The sequence below is a fragment of the Mustela lutreola genome, chromosome 7, assembly GCF_030435805.1.
Source record: "Mustela lutreola isolate mMusLut2 chromosome 7, mMusLut2.pri, whole genome shotgun sequence".
In the NCBI taxonomy this organism is placed as follows: Eukaryota; Metazoa; Chordata; class Mammalia; order Carnivora; family Mustelidae; genus Mustela; species Mustela lutreola.
This window is the reverse complement of record NC_081296.1, coordinates 46961240-46975526: the sequence shown is the minus strand read 5'-3', so window position 1 is coordinate 46975526 and position 14287 is coordinate 46961240. Positions and strand designations below refer to the sequence as shown.

General features: G+C 41.4%; 1 pseudogene; it reads left to right on the top strand.

Moving 5' to 3' along the window:
* Window positions 1–4375: 4375 nt before the first annotated feature.
* Window positions 4376–5584, top strand: LOC131835224 (glyceraldehyde-3-phosphate dehydrogenase-like; annotated as a pseudogene).
* Window positions 5585–14287: the final 8703 nt, after the last annotated feature.

Sequence of the window (14287 nt, the reverse complement as noted above, 5' to 3'; positions counted from 1 at the left end):
ACTTCCGCTCAGATCATGATCCTGGCATCAAACCCCAGGTCCGGCTCCAAGCTCAGCGTGAATTCTGCTTCAGATTCTCTCCTCCACCCCTCCCAATCATTCTCTCTCTCGCTCTCAAATAAGTAAAAAAAATAGTTTTTTTTTAAAGGAATAAAGAAAGCACTTCCATAACTGGTCTTAGAGGCAAAAACACAAACCACAAGCATTCCACCTGCAGTGTCCCAGAATGCAGGTAAGCTAACATCTTCGGTCTGTTTTTTCATCTATGAAGTGGGGATAATTCCTACCTGACCTATCTCATACATTTGTTCTCCTGCTCATTTAAGTCAAAATACATGAAGCACTTTGAAGCAAGAAAGGCAGGTTACCATAAATTGGTGCCACCAATGTCATTACTCATTCTAGACTTGTGTTTATCCCCACAATAGATACAGGAACTAGGCTTTAGGGTTCATTTTTTTCTAGAGTTTTACCTGAGTTGGAATCAGAATTTGGTGAACGGATCTGTTTTGCACCCACGCTGGTCATGTACAACCCACGCTGCCTCAGTTTGCACCAATCAAGTTAAAAGTGAGAATTTTAGAAGTCTACCTCCAATCCTTACAAACGTTGTAGACCAGGACCACCATTCTCTGTCTGAATAGGAGCCTTCAGGGGACCCTTCCTGTCATCCCCAGGGTTTTGATTATTAGGGAAAGAACTCATCTCCTTGTTTGAGGCAGGGATGGCAAATACAAAAGCTGTTAAGTGAAAGCTAAAGCATCCTTCCAGGGACTGTGTCTGTCTGGAGCAAGAAGCATGGATGAGGCTAGCACAGACTCCAGAGAGATAGGGAGATGGGTTCATAGAATCTGAAATCCGGATAGTCTCTGAAACACTTGCAGTGGAAAACCCAGTGAAAGACTTTATCTCCCCCCACATAGAGGGGAGAACTGTGTTTTCTGGGGGTAAAAATGGAAGGTGACCACTGCCAGCTGACAATTTTGGGGACCTCCAGACTACATGCTTCTTATCCAGCTCAGACATGCCCCTTTCAAGCTGCTGCCTGTATCCTCTCCTAAGATTTCTGGCCCTCATGCCCTTGATTTTCCTATCACATCTGTCCAACAAAACTAGGATCTCTAGAGTGGTGGCAAGTGAGTGAAAGTTTCAGATGACTCCTGCCCTGATATCCTGCCCTGATATCAATTTTCACGTTCATTTCTTTTTTTTTTTTTTTAAGATTTTATTTATTTATTTATTTTACAGAGAGAGAGAGATCACAGTAGGTAGAGAGGCAGGCAGAGAGAGAGGGGGAAGCAGGATCCCTGCCAAGCAGAGAGACCGATGCAGGACTCGATCCCAGGACCCTGAGATCATGACCTGAGCCAAAGGTAGAGGCCTAACCCACTGAACCACCCAGGTGCCCCATGTTCATTTCTAAGATAAAAATTCTACCTAAACACTTGAAAGTAATGAAAAATATTACTGTGAAAGCAGATATTACAACTCACACCACAGCAATACAAAGGGTCAGGGACTACTATGAAAAATTACACACCAGCAAACAACAACCTGGAAGAAACGGATAAATGCCTAGGAACACACAACCTAGTAAGGCTGAATCTTGAAGAAACAGAAAATCTGAACGGATCAATTATTAGTAAGGAGATTAAATCAGTAATCAAAAATTTCCTAACAAAATTCAGGATCTGATGGTTTCAATGGTGAATTCTACTAAAAATCAAAGAAGAATCAATAGCAATCCTCCTAAAATTCTTCCAAATTATTTTTCAAGGTCTCCTACCCTGATACTAAGACCAGGCAAATTCACTACAAGAAAAGAAAAATTACAGGCTAATATTCCTGATGAACATAGATGCAAAAATCCTCAACAAAATATTAGCAAACCAAATTCAACAATACTACAGAAAGGTCATACACCATGATCAAGTGAGATTTATTCCACAGAGGCAAAGATAATTCAACATTCTCAACCATGTGATACATCATAAGAACAAAATAAAAGATAAAAATCATATGATCATCTCAGATGTAGAAAAAGTATCTGTCAAAATTCAACAGCCACTTCCAATAACAACTTCCAGCAAAGTGAGCACAGAAGAAACATACATCAACATAATAATAATCAAATATGACACATCCACAGCTAACATCATACTCAATGGTGAAGAGCTGAAAGCTTTTCTTCTAGAATGAGTAACAAGACTGGGATATCCACTTTCACCACTTTCATTCAATATAGTACTGGAAGCCCCATCCAGAGCAATTAGACAACAAAAAGAAACAAGTACCATCCAAATTGGGAAAAAGGAATAAAACTATTTGCAGATGACATAAAACTACATATACAGAAAACCCTAAAGACTCCACCAAAAACCTGTTCAAATTAACAAATTCAATAAAGGTTCAGGATACTTTAAGAAGACAACCCCAACCCTCCTACACTGTTGGTGGGAATGCAAGCTGGTACAACCACTCTAGAAAACAGCATGGAGGTTCCTCAAAAAGTTGAAAATAGAGCTACCTTACAACCCAGCAATCCCACTACTGGTTATCTACCCTAATCATACAAACATAGTGATCTGAAGGGGCACTTGCACCCGAATGTTTATAGCAGCAAAGTCCACAATAGGCAAACTATGGAAAGAACCTAGATGTCCATCAACAGATGAATGGATAAAGAAGATGTGGTGTATACACACACACACACACACACACACACACACAGGAACACTATGCAGCCATCAAAAGAAATGAAATCTTGCCATTTGCAGTGATGTGGATGGAACTAGAGGGTATTACACTTAGCAAAATAAGTCAATCAGAGAAAGACAACTATCATATGATCTCCCTGATATGAGGAAATGGAGATGCAACACGTGGGGTTTGAGGGGTAGGAAAATAATAAATGGAACAAGATGGGATTGGGAGGGAGACGAACCATAAGAGACTCTTCATGTCACAAAACAAACTGGGGGGGGGGGGGGGTAGGGGGTAGGGAGAGGGGGGGGGTTATGGAAGTTAGGGAGGGTATGTGCTATGGTGAGTTCTGTGAAGTGTGTAAACCTGGCGATTCACAGACCTGTACCCCTGGGGCTAATAATACATTATATGTTTATAAAAAATTTTAAAAAAATTTTTAAAGACAACCCCATTTATACCTGCATACAAAAGAATAAAATACCTAGGAAAATTTACCCAGGATGTGAAAGACCTATACACTGAAAAATATTAAAACATTGATGAAAAAATTGAGGAAGTCACAAGTAAGTAGAAAGATATTCCATGCTCAAGGACTGGGAAAATTAGAATTGTCCAAATTACCCAAGCAATCACAGATTTAAGCTATTCCATATCAAAATTCTAATGGCATCTTTCACAGGAATTCTAAAGTTTATGTAGAACCACAGATGATATCCCACATAACCCAAGAAATTTGGGGGGAAGAGAACAGTTAGAGTCATCATGAGCCCTGATTTCTAACTATATTATAAAACTACAGTAAGTAAAACAGTATGGTGTTGGCATAAAAAACAGGCACATAGATCACAATGGAACAGAATTCCATTCAGAACCCCCAAATAAACCCATATATAGAGAGTCAATTAATCTATGACAAGGAGCCAACAATATAGTATATGGAAAGGATGGTCTCTTCAACAAGTTGATGTTGCTAAAACTGGACAGTCACATGCAAAATAATGAACCTGGAACACTACTTTGTACCTTACAAAAATTAACTCAAAATGGACTAAAGACCTGAATGTAAAACCTGAGACCATAAAACTCCTGGAGGAAAACATAGCCAGTAAGCTCCTTGCCATAAGTCTTTGCAACGAATTTTTTGAACTTGACACCAAAAGCAAAAATAACAAAAGCAAAAGCACCTAAGTGGGACTACATCAAAATAAAAATCTTCTGCACAGCAAAGGAAACCCCTAGCTGAATGAAAAGGCAACATACTGAATGGAAGGAAATGTTTTCAAATTAACTATCTGAGATATACAGCCCCTAATAAGGGGTTAAGATCCAAAACATATTAAGAATTCCTACACAGCTCAGGGGGCCTGAGTAGCTCAGGCAGTTAAGCATCTGCTTTTGGCTGAGGTCATGATCCTGGGGTCCTGGGATTGAGCCTCAAGTTAGTCTCCCTGCTCAGTGGGGACCCTGTCTCTCCCTCTCTCCCTGCCCCCCAACTCCTGTGATCTGTCTGTCAAATAAATAAATAAAAACTACTTTTTTAAAAGGAATTCATACAACCAAATGGCAAGGAACAATCGGATTTAAAATGGGCAGAAAGGCTCTCTGCTCTTCCCCGTTCGACAGACAGCCACATCTTCAGGTACAGTGCCAGCCGCGTGCCCGAGACACAATGGTGAAGGTCAGAGTGAACAGATTTGGCCGTATTGGGTGCTGGTCACCAGGGCTGCTTTTAACTCTGGTAAAGTGGATACTGTTGCCATCAATGACCCTTTCATTGATCGCAACTACATGGTCTACATGTTCCTGTATGATTCTACCCATGCACGGTAAATTCCACGGCACAGTCAAGGCTGAGAATGGGAAGCTTGTCATCAATGGGAAGTCCATCACCATCTTCCAGGAGCGAGATCCAGCCAACATCAAATGGGGCGATGCTGGTGCTGAGTATGTTGTAGAGTCCACTGGGGTCTTCACCACCATGGAGAAGGCTGGGGCTCACTTGAAGGGCGGGGCCAAGAGGGTCATCATCTCCGCTCCTTCTGCTGATGCCCCCATGTTCATGATGGGTGTGAATCATGAGAAATATGACAACCCCCTCAAGACTGTCAGCAATGCCTCCTGTACCACCAACCGCTTGGCTCCTCTGGCCAAGATCATCCATGACAACTTTGGCATTGTGGAGGGACTCATGACCACCGTCCATGCCATCACTGCCACCCAGAAGACTGTGGACAGCCCCTCTGGGAAGCTGTGGCGTGACGGATGAAGGGCTGCCCAGAACATCATCCCTGCTTCCACTGGTGCGGCCAAGGCTGTACGCTGTAGGCAAGGTCATCCCTACCCCTCTGGGAAGCTCACTGGCATGGCCTTCCATGTCTCCACCCCCAACATGTCTGTCATGGATCTGACCTGCCACCTGGAGAAAGCTGCCAAATATGATGACATCAAGAAGGTAGTGAAGCAGGCATCAGAGGGCCCCCTTAAGGGCATCCTGGGGTACACTGAGAACCAGGTTGTCTCCTGCGACTTCAACAGTGACACCCACTCCTCTACCTTCGATGCTGGAGCTGGCATTGCTCTCAATGACCACTTTTTCAAGCTCATTTCCTGCTATGACCATGAATTTGGCTACAGCAACCGGGTGGTGGACCTTATGGTCCACATGGCCTCCAAGGAATAAGAGCCTCCTGAACCACAAGCCCCAGCCAGAGCAAGAGGAAGAAAGAGGCCCTCAGCTGCTGGGGAATCCCTGACCCAGCTTATCCCCCCAAACACTGAGAATCTCCCAACCTCCACTATCTCCATCCCAGACCCCCTGAAGAAGGGGAGGGGCTTGGGGAGCCCTACCTTGTCACATACCATCAATAAAGTATACTGTACCCAGCCAAAAATATAAATAAATAAATAAATAAATAATAAAATAAAATGGGCAGAAAATCCAAGTAAATTTTTTTTTTCCCAAAAAGACATACAGGTGACCAAAAAGTACATGAAAAGATGCTTGACATCACTCATCATCGGGGAAATTAATCTCAAAACCACAATGAGATTTCACCTCACACCTGTCAGAATAAATAAAATCAAAAAGATAAGAAATAAGTATTGACAAGGATGGGGAGAAAAGGGAAAGCTTGTGTACTGTTGGTGGGAATAGAACTTGGTTCTACCACTGTGGAAAACAGTATGGAGATTCCTCCAAAATTAAAAATTATAACCACTGTATGATCCAGGAATTTCACTTCTGGGTATTTCCAAAGAAAACAAAACAGCAATTCAGAAGGGTTTATGCATATCTATGTTCACTGCACCAGTATTAACAATAGCCCACATGTGGAAACAACTTAAGAGTCCATCAATGGATGAATGTATAAAGTGTGAGCTATATATATATATATATATAATATATATATATATATATATATAAATATATATATATATATATATATATATATTATATATATATATATACATACACATAATGGAATACTATTCAGCCTTAAAGGATAATAGGGGTGCCTGGGTGGCTCAGATGGTTAGGCGTCTGCCTTCGGTCCAGGTCATGGTCTCAGGTCCTGGGATGGAGCCCCGCATCAGGCTCTCTGCTCAGCAGGGAGTCTGCTTCCCCCCCTCTCTCTGCCTGCCTCTCTGCCTACTTGTGATCTCTCTCTCTCTCTGTGTCAACTAAATAAATAAAATCTTAAAGGATAATAGAATCTCGCTATTTGTGACAACACAGATTGACCTTAAATGCATTATGCTAAGTGAAAGGAGTCAGATAAAGATAAATACTATAATGTCTCTGTAACATGTGAAATCAAAACCAAATTCATAGATACAGAGAATAGACTGGTGGTTGCCAGAGGCAAGGAGTGGGGGGGTGGGCAAAATGGGTAAAGGTGGTCAGCATGTACAAACATCCAGTTCTAAAATAAATCCTGGGATTTAATGTACAGCATGGGGACAACAGTTAATAATACGGTCTTGTATTCTTTTTTTTTTTTAAGATTTTATTTATTTGACAGACAGAGATCACAAGCAGAGAGGCAGGCAGAGAGAGAGGGGGAAGCAGGCTCCCTGCTGAGCAGAGAGCCTGATACAGGGCTTGATCCCAGGACTCTGAGATCATGACCTGAGCCAAAGGCAGAGGCTTAACCCACTGAGCCACCCAGGTGCCCTGTCTTGTATTCTTGAAAGTTGCTAAGAGAGTCTTAAAAGTTATCAATCACAAGAAAAAAATTTTGTAACTGCGTGGTGATTGATATCAATTAGACTTATTGCAGTGATAATTTTTCAACGTTATATATACTGAATCAATGTTGTATATATGCAACTAATTAATGTTATCTCAATTTTTTTAAAAGATTTTATTTATTTATTTGAAAGATAGAGATCACAAGTAAGCAGAGAAGCAGGCAGAGGGAGAGGAGGAAGCAGGCTCCCTGCTGAGCAGAGAGCCCGATGCAGGGGTGGGGGGGGCTCCATGCGGGGCTCGATCCCAGGACCCTGGGATCATGACCCGAGCCGAAGGCAGAGGCTTTAACCCACTGAGCCACCCAGGCGCCCCATGTTATCTCAATTTTTAGAAGATTTCTGTGTGTTGCCAGATCTTGTAGGAATGTCTATAAATATTCAGCTCAATAGTGCAAAATTAAGAAGGTGTACCTATAGCTGACCTAAGTTTGGAGGGAGGAAAATATTAAAACTGCTTGTCCTCCCTCTTCTTCCTCTTCAAAAAAAGCATATCCAGAAATATTAATAACCAAATAGTTGTTTCCTACTAAATCAAGTATGTTATAGCCAAACTTTGAAAGTTAAAATTTAATACACTATATGAAAAGATAATAAAAATAGACACTATTCTGCAAAGCAATTTTTACCTAATTAAGCTGATTTTTTAAAAAAACTTAAAGGTTTATTTATTTTAGAGAAAGAAAGTGTACATGAATGGGAGAGGAAGAAGGAGAGAGAATGTCAAGCAAACTCTGTGCTGGGCTTGGAACCCCGTACAGGGCTTGATATCATGACCCTGAGATCACGATCTAGCTGAAACCAAGAGTTGGATGCTTAACTAACTGCACCACCCAGGAGCCCCCTAATTAAGCCATGTCACTGAGGATGTGCATGGCAGTGAGGTGGACAGACAGCAAGGCTAGGCCCTTGTTTTAGTTTCCTTTCCTACCTAGAAAACATCTGAGACCTGCTTGCAGGTGTTAGTCCAAACTTCAGTAGGTGCTGGTCAATCCCTGGGAGAAACAGGCCAGGAGACATAATTGTCCACTCAGTTTCTGCACCAACAGTCTCAAGGCCTGGTCCTGTTTTCTGCAATGATGATGACAGAAGTGCCCAGGCTGACCTGAGAGGGCTGCCTTCAGGAACCAGCAAGGACATATCTTTGCCCTCCCTGGTGTCTAAGCCAAGGATGGAGCACAGATCCAGCCATGTGAATGTGGGGTACCCAGGGAGTGGCAAGGGCACCATCATAGCTCTTGGACTTGATATGCACATCTGTCTACACTAACTTACTTTCCTCCCTCTGTCTGGCCTCCATCAACTGCCCTAATGCACACAAACTCCAACTTAAGGGATGGGAAAGGGAATCTACTTCAGGTGACCACATCTGCTCCTCTACTTGGAAGAACTGGAAGAGGACAGCTCTGAGACCAAGCTGAGTTTGAGCTCAAGCAAGTGACAGAAGGAAGAAACATCCCCAGGCTGTCTGAGCTCCAGCTCTAGACTTGACCACCAAGGAGCTACTGTATGAACTTTGGGCAACAGCATGAGACCAAGAAATGTGCTTAGCTGCTGTGTGTCTGTTTGGGAGGAAACCCCAAACAGCCTCCCATACATAAAAAAGAGAGGGTCTTGGGCGCCTGGGTGGCTCAGTGGGTTAAGCCGCTGCCTTCGGCTCAGGTCATGATCTCAGGGTCCTGGGATCGAGGCCCGCATCGGGCTCTCTGCTCAGCAGGGAGCCTGCTTCCCTCTCTCTCTCTCTGCCTGCCTCTCCATCTACTTGTGATTTCTCTCTGTCAAATAAATAAATAAAATCTTTAAAAAAAAAAAAAAAAAAAAAGAGAGGGTCTTCAAGGACTGTCCAGTTAATTACAAAGAAATTTCAATGAGAGGTTCTATAAGAAAAGAACAGAAAAAAATATTTTAAAATTAAATTACTTAAAATATTATATTAAATTAATTAAAATAATTAATTAAAAATTTCTTCTAACAGAAGAAAGAAAGAACAGAAAGGTTAAAATCTCCCCTAAAATAACTCTCCAGGTCAGACCTGTTCTATTCTCACCCTTTCGATTACAACATGTGTGGGATGGGAAGAAAGCCTTCCCCTCAGACAAGGAGCCTTTGTTCCCTACACAAGCTTTATAGGCACGCTGACTTTTGCTTGGAAGAATGGGGAGGTCTGGCAAGGCTTCCCATGGGGAAAAGATTGAAGTCGAGACCTGAAGCACTGATTAGATGAAGGAAGAAACAGAGTTTTCTAGATAGAGGAACAGAACATAAAAAGCTTTGAAGGCACGACGCCTGGGTGGCTCAGTGGGTTAAGCCTCTGCCTTCAGCTCAGGTCATGATCCCAGGGTCCATGGGATCGAGCTCCAGGGTCCATGCCTCTCTCTCTCCTGCTCTGCCTGCTTATGCTCTCGTGTTCTATCTCTCTGACAAATAAATAAATAAATAAAATCTTTAAAAAAAAAAAAAAAAAGCCCTGAAGGTAAGAAGAAAGAGGGGAGATTTCAACAGGACACATTCCAGGAGGCTGCATATCTCAAATTGGAACAACAGCAACAAAGGAGCCTGAAAAGGCAGCTAGTTTGTGAAAACCCTTCCTAAGCCAAGACAAAGAATTCAGACATTCCTTCCTGCTTCAGAACTTCCTGCCTTTGGGCTGGGTGGGGTATCGAGGGAAGTCAGACTTTTAGAAACAGGTGGAGTCAGGTTAGGAGTATCTTAGACTAACTCACAGTGCAATAAAACCACCTGGAGAGCTACACTACCAGCACTAGCCTAACAGCTGGCCGTGGTTCCAAACACATCATACTGACCATTTACCCCATACAGGCAACAGGGCAGGCTGCCCCCAAATGTGGCACTTTGTCATGCTGATTTTCAATAAAAGTTACTTAAGAAACAGCCGGTGCCAAAAGAACACACTGACCCTTTTTACCTTTGTCTCCAGAAAGCAGGAAACAAATCTCCCACATGGAAGGTAACCTCCTTGTACCAGAATATTAAGCAGAAACCCTTATTACCAGGGACAGAGAATTCCAAGCCAAGAAGGCTGTATGAACAAACCTTGTTACTTTTTACTGATGACTACCCCAGCCCGAATTCCTCACTGACTGAAGCTCACGATCATAAGTGTTCTTTATCCTGTCAATTCCTCCAAAATTTATTGATTTTTTTTTTTTTTTGGTCCAAAAGTATACAAACTGCTTGCCTTGGTCATTTCTTTGGGTCTCAATTGCATTATTAGGCCTCCATGAATATGTAATAAGACTTTATGTGTGTGTTTGTGGCGCGCCTGTGTGGCTCAGTTGGGTAAGTGTCTGCCTTCAGCTCAGGTCATGATTTCAGGGTCCCAGGACCCTCCCTCAGGAGGGAGTCTTTTTCTCCCTCCCTCTCGATTCCCTGCTGCTCATTCTCTCTCTCTCAAATAAATAAATAAATTAAATCTTCTTTAAAAAAAAAAAAAAAGTTGTGGGATTTCTTCTCCTGTTAATCTTTCTTGTGTCCATTTAATTCTTAGACTACCTGGAAGTATCTTGAAGGATAGAAGAAAAGTTTTCCTCCCAACAGCTGGCATAGTCAGCAGGATAAACTTCCACTGTATATTTGCTCTGAACATTCTGCAGTTCTGAGATCTTGGAAATCTGACATATAGCAGGTAGAGTTAAGATTTCCTACCACACCTGTCTCCTCGGATATCTGTCTGTGGAGTCCGATGGAGCAAAAATGGTGAGAAGCTTTTTCTGTTTAGATTAGCAGGGGGAGGGGTGCCTGGGTGGCTCAGTGGGTTAAGACTCTGCCTTTGGCTCAGGTCATCATCTCAGGGTCCTGGGATCGAGCCCCACATCGGGCTCTCTGCTCACAAGGGAGCCTGCTTCCCTTCCTCTCTCTCTCCCTGCCTCTCTGCCTAGTTGTGATCTCTGTCTGTCAAATAAATAAATAAAATCTTTAAAATTTAAAAAAAAGATTAGCAGGGGGAAATATTGTGGAAATAATCCCTCGGGCTTAGTGACTCTTGGTAAATTTGGTAGAACACTCTTGATTTTATTGATTTATTTCCTCCAAGAGATCGTCTTTGTCTTTTGTTCGTTTGTCATACAAAGGAATTAACACAGAGCAGAACACAGGCATAGGCCCTATGAGGTGGTTGTTGGAGCCAGCTCACAGACTGAAGAGTTAATTTTTCTTATCAGACTGGCTTTCCTTTTAGACAAACTTTGCCATGGATCTCCTGTAGAACAATCAAATAAGGTTTTTTTCTTTGGTCTTGTTCTAAGTCCTTAGAGTTTGGTTTCATGACCAGTCAGAATATTTCTCTGGTCTCTGCTGCCCAGAGAGTATACTTACCAGAGTGCACCTCGATGGCTAATTAAATAGACTGGGCCGCTAAGACATGCAGTTACAAGCAGCACTCACTTTGTTCAGCTGTGCCAGCTCTCAGGGGAGTCTGTCCCTGTAAGTCTCAGCCCAAGAGGGACCTTTGTGGTCTCAGCCCTCATTACCTGTTGGTGATGAAAAAAAATCCCATTCCAGAAGTACCTGCCCAGTGTTCTAGATCGGTATTGGTATGGATGACTACAGGCATCTCACATTTGTGGAGAACAGAGACACTATATGTACCACATTATTCTTCCGGCCTGTGCAATAAAGGTCTTCGCTTTTGTAGGCTATTTTGGGAAGTGAATTCTGGGTCACGGAGGCTGCCTCATTTATGCCCTCTCCAGAGAAGTCTCCTGCTTTCATGGTCTAAGCCTGGAAAGTCATCTTCAGGTCCTTCCACAAAAAAGGCTTACTGGCTTAAGTCACTATTTTTTAAAAATATTATCTGTCTATTTATTTGAGAGAGTGAGTGAGAGACCACAAGCAAGAGGAGGGGCAGAGAGGGAGAAGCAGGCTTTCCACTGAGCCGAGAGCCCAACATGGGGCTCGATCCCAGGACACTAGCTCATGACCTGAGCTGAAGGAAGTCGCTTAACCCACTGAGCCACCCAGGCAACCCTGGTATCAGTCACTATTAAAATTAGTAAGCTCGTACTCCTCAATAGCCAGGAGATCTGTGGCAAATCTAAGGTTGAATTGTGTATTCAAGGGGAAAAAAAAAAAAGGATTTTGTTAAAATGCCTTATACAGACTTTACAACGGCATAAATCTTTTTATTCCCACCTTAGGAAGCACGTTTAGTTAAAAAGGTAGATCAGTCCCTTGAGATTCAAGGTATAATCTAGTTCTTTGGGGGAAAATTAAAAATAATGGTTTTCATTTTACAAATCTCTGCAAAACCAGAAATTTAACTCCACAAGTCAAAGCACACCTATCTTTACCAATCCCCAAATCTTGCCTATTCTTCTCAAGATGTTGTAGATATTATAAAAGATCAGGATATTGAAACAAAAGTGTTTGAACTTATGAAAAAAATTTTAATAACAATTACCCCAAAACTCTTAGGGAAAAACTTACATTCTTTCTCTGTCCCTTACAGTTCTAAATCTTACATCTTTGAAATGCAAACACAGCCCACAATTGCCTAAGACTGAAGGAAAAATGGAAGGGGAAGCTTTTAAAAGTAGAAAATACTCAAAGTGCTCTTGTACCCATACACTAGCACCTCTGCTAATAGGCCCCCCAAAAAGTCCACCTTACAAAAACTTGGGGGAACCCGAGTTGGTAGAGCATGCAATTCTTGATCTCAGGATTTTGAGTTAAAATGTTCTACACTGAGTCTAGAATTTAATTAAAAATAATACTACTAACAATAAAATTAAAAATAAATGTTAATTTTTGTTTTTATTAATATACTTCTTTTATAATATTTATATATTTACATATCTTCTATTTCTATTTATAGAATATATCTCATATTTTTAAAAATATTTATTTTATAAATAAATACAAATATACTTATTTATTTTATTTATTATTATTATTTTTTTAATTTATCTGCACTCAGGGCAGAGTCTGCTTAAAATTCTCACTGCCTCTCCCTCTGCCCCACCCCACTACCATGCACTCTCTTTCTAAAATAATAAATTGGGAAGGAAGGAAGGGGGGGGGAGGGAAGAAACAAATTCAAACTTTAGGGAGAAGGAAACAAAAATTGGGCCAAGAGTGTGGGGGAGCTGGGGGTGGCAGGAGAGGAGGTAATTGGGAATCAGGCCTATAATGTTCTCTCCACAAATAGAAGATCTTTGTTTTCAGTTGTCTGTTTGGTATGTGTGTGTGTTGTGTGTGTGTGTGTGTGTGTGTGTGTGTGTGTGTATAGATATACATATTAAATGTGAGATACCTTTCTACCTCTGGATGGTATTGCTCACATGTGTAAAAGAACTCTATTTAGTTGGTTTGAGGGCAAGTACTTGTAAAGACTGTGCATTTTAAAACTTTTAAGACAGGGGCGCCTGGGTGGCTCAGTCGTTAAGTGTCTGCCTTAGGCTCAGGTCATGATTCCAGGGTCCTGGGATCAAGCCCTGCATTGGGCTCCCTGCTCATCGGGAGGCCTGCTTCTCCTTCTGCCTGCTGGTCCCCCTACTTGTGTGTGTGCTCTCTCTCTTTCTCACTATCAAACAAATAAATAAAATATTTAAAAAAAAAAAAAAAAACTTTTAAGACAGAAATTAGCCCAAATGTATTTCAGGTTCATGTGATCCCGGAAAATGTTTGGTATTAAAGCTAATTTAAAATACACATGTCTTTAAAGTTATTAGTGTTAAAATTAAAACTTTTATTCTGCCTGAGTTTCCTTAAATCCAAGTTGATGTTATCTCTATTACAAAATGTTAAACAACAACCTACCCCCAACACACATACCCCTTTGGAGAATGAATGACTGACTTTGAGGTCTCATGAAGTTTTATGGGTAATCTAAGCATAATTGTTAAGAAAAAGTAAATTGTATAGATGTAAATAAGAGAGGGGTTTGTAGATAAACTTTTAATTTTCCCAAAGCTTTTTGGCAACCTAAAATTTTTAAGTTTTAGGAAGTTAGGTTAAATGAAAAGTTAAATTCATTGAATAGCTAGATAATCACAAAATAAGGTAAAATACTAAGTATTAATTACTAAACATGTTATTTACTTTGGTTTCCTTATTACAGAAAAACCAAACATAAATTGGGATCTGTTAGTAAACATTATCTGTGCTTTACTGAAAGATTGTACTACAAAGAGGCATGCATTTCTAGAAATTTTGAAATATATCCATAAATTTGCCAGTCTAAAGAATGCGGGTGGGGGGCACCTGGGTAGCTCAGTGGGTTAAGCCTCTGCCCTCAGCTCAGGTCATGATCCCAGCCAGGGTCCTGAGATTGAGCCCCACATAGGGCTCTCTGCTCAAAGGGAGTCTGCTTCCC